At 48.2% G+C, this 3342-nt stretch overlaps 1 pseudogene; it reads right to left on the bottom strand.

Moving 5' to 3' along the window:
• Positions 1-2684: 2684 nt before the first annotated feature.
• On the bottom strand, positions 2685-2802 carry LOC126483015 (5S ribosomal RNA; annotated as a pseudogene).
• Positions 2803-3342: the final 540 nt, after the last annotated feature.

Genomic DNA, 3342 nt, shown 5'->3' on the forward strand with positions numbered 1-3342 from the left:
GTGAAGCAACAGTGAGGTTCGTTAGTTGAAATCCAGCTGGGAAAACAGACAGTTACAGACGGGATTGTTTTGTTTCGGAGAAGAAGATTAGTGTTCAACGTCCCGAGATCATTACAGACGGAGCACAAGCACGGATTAGGGAAGGATTGGGAAGGAAATCAGCCGTGGCCTTTCAAAGGAACCATCCCGGCATTTGCCTGAAACGAATTAGGAAAACCACGGAAAACCTAAATCAGGAAGGCCAGAGACGGGTTTGAACCGTCGTCCTCCAGAATGCGCATCCAGTGTGCTAACCACTGCCCAACCTAGCTCGGTGCTTTGTCTCGTTGAAACGGGACACATTCAGAGACTTTGCGGCCCCGCTGGCTTGCTACTGGCTCGCACCTTTACTCTCAAAGAGGCTCTTGTCACACATGCCTTCTCAACTAGTCAGTTCGGCAATCGATAACTTGTTACTGGACATCTTTTCAGTACGCTTATGATACAGAATACGCGAAAGGAAGAATAATTTTGAAAGTCGACATTGTGACAAGTAAATGTGGATGTAAAAACAATTTTCCTCTTGAAAGCACGCGTTGCCTTAGCTCCAGTCAGTGAAGTTTGGAATATTTCCTGTACGTAAGATATGAGAGGGGATTTAAGAGACAGCGCACTACCGGGGTCTCGTTACCGAGATGGGGCACAGGGCCCTGTTTGATCACCAGTGACACAGATAATGCGCGCTCAGCAAAAAATAGCGGCACGCGCCAAAGGTACCGCGGCCGAGTGCGCGCGGTCCGTGTGATGTGGCGGCCGTGTGAAGTCTGGCGTGCGGCGCGACCCCGACACACTCCACACGTCGCGGGGAAGGGGGCGAGACAGGCGCTTCCTACGGCGAAGCTCTTCATGAGAACTCGTGCCTACCGCAACTTCCGCAACCGGCACATAATGTGAATCGCGGCAGAGGAGAAGGCGTGTCGCGTATCGTCGACTGGCAGTGTTGCCATACTTACGTCACATGCCAGGAATGGTCACTAACCTCACTTTTTAGAGCCACGTAATTATGAAACCGATTCGAATAGCACTGTGTTATTTAGAGACTAACAGGTAACGCTAATGAAGGAACATATGGTTGAAAATATTTAAAACTACCTGCATAACATGAGGATGTTGAAAATATTTTGGTGGTAAATGTTCAATATGAATAACACGATGGATAGGAATGAGTTCAGGGTATGTGGTATGTGTGAACAGCTCCACACGCCCGTGTTTGTTAGCTGTCATAGCGCACCTTCTGTGGCGATACTGACAATTTTCCCAAAAGGCACTGAATTTTCCAGTATGATCGGCCATGGCAGCCGAGAGCGCTAACGTGCTGATTCCTGGACTCGGGTAGGCGCGCCGGCCCCGGATCGAATCCGCCCGGCGGATTAACGGCGAGGGCCGATGTGCTGGCCAGACTGGATGTGGTTGTTGGGCGGTTTTCCACATCCCGCTAGGTGGTCCCCATGTTCCGCCGTCAGTTACACGGCTCGCAGACATCTGAACACTTTCACACTAATCCACGGATTACACTCGACACAGACAGTTGGGGTACACTAATTCCGTCCCGGGGGGTACGAGGTGGCGGCAGGAATGGCATCCGGCCACCGTTTAACCATTAACATGCCAAATCCGATTAACAATGGCTGACCCTGCTTAACTATGGGACAAGGCTCAAGCGATAGAAATAGAACTAACTGGATTTTCCACTGTAACGTCATCCACGGTTCACTTAATAGCACAGCCTCGAGTTGTACTCATCTGTGTAACCTAGTCGACGAACTTTTCCATCACTTCCAAGAAATCTGGTTCATAGCTTACAAGTAATGGTAGCTGCACTCACTGGTATTTTTTGAAAATTGCTCACAATGAAACGTCGCCTACTGCGTGTCTAGTAGCGTGCATTTGGCCACTCATTTTACGCAGCTTCTAATCTTCATGTTCTAAAATATAACTTGAGCATCTTTATTCTTTATAAATTCTTCTTCCAGGTAAACAGTTTTCTTTTTACATTTGCATCATTTAAACATAGTTACATGTCTTCATAAACATGGACATACTTCTAATCTGATCGTGGAAAACAGGAGAACCTTAACAGGAGCCGGCCGGTGTGGCCGACCGGTTCTAGGCGCTTCAGCTTGAACCGCGCGACCGCTACGGTCGCAGATTCGAATCCTGCCTCGGGGATGGATGTGTGTGATGTCCTTAGGTTAGTTGGGTTTAAGTAGTTCTAAGTTCTAGGGGACTGATGACCTCAGATGTTAAGTCCCATAGCGCTCAGAGCCATTAAACAACTCGTGTGTGTAATAGAAGGAATAAGTAAATGAAAAATGTACAAGCAAAAACTTGACGTTTTTCAGTTACTTATGTCTAGGAAGAGCTGAGACGCGCTATTTGCGTCCAATAATGCGACAGGAAATCCTACAGACCTTAGCTTCGTAAAAATACAACTCCTCCCACACACGCCATGAAGGCCCAAAGGTACCGACTGGCCGCCGTGTCATTCTCAGCGTACAGGCGTTATTAGATGCGGATATCGAGGGCCATGTGGTCAGCACATCGCTCTCCCGGCCGCACGTCAGTTCAGTTTCCGAGACCGGAGCCGCTGCCTCTCAGTCAAGTAGCTCCCCATTATGCCTCACAAGGGCTGAGTGCACTCCTATTGCCAACAGCGCTCGTCCGACCGGATGGTCACCCATCCAAGGCCTAGCCCAGCCCGACAGCGCTTAACTTCAGTGATCTGACGGGAACCGGTGTTACCACTGCGGCAAGGCCGTTCGCCATAAAAATACAAGGGGTATCAAAATGTTTCCGTTCGAAGGTCGTATTGTCCAGAGTCGGTTTGTCAATCAGGCAAAATCGCCGTGAGCATTGAGACAATTATCCCACCGAAGAACACGGTTCAAAGTATCCGTTTGGTAAAAGGGAATGTCCTGCTGCCTGAAGAGGTCAGTGACTACTTGCTGCGCATCCTCGTTCGATAATGACCGTCGACCATTCAAGGCTTTTTTTAAGTGACCAAAGACGTGATAATTGCTTAGGAAGAGATCAGTACTAGAGTGCGGGCGGCAGTCATTCGATTGTTATGTGTGTTTTACGGTGGTCCTGTTTCCCAAGAGTATAGAGATGTCCATGTTCACAAAGCAAGTACGTTTGGTTCCTAACGACGTAAAAAGTAGAAGAAAAATGTTTTTCGTGGTTGCGATTTATAATCTGTGTTGTTTTGGAAATCAGCCGTATGCAAACACAATTAGTTTATTTTTATATTTACCCAGGCATGTTTCGATACCAGTGTGTCATGTCCTGTGGGGGAGATGACAC

This window comes from Schistocerca serialis, chromosome 5, assembly GCF_023864345.2.
Source record: "Schistocerca serialis cubense isolate TAMUIC-IGC-003099 chromosome 5, iqSchSeri2.2, whole genome shotgun sequence".
NCBI lineage: Eukaryota > Metazoa > Arthropoda > Insecta > Orthoptera > Acrididae > Schistocerca > Schistocerca serialis.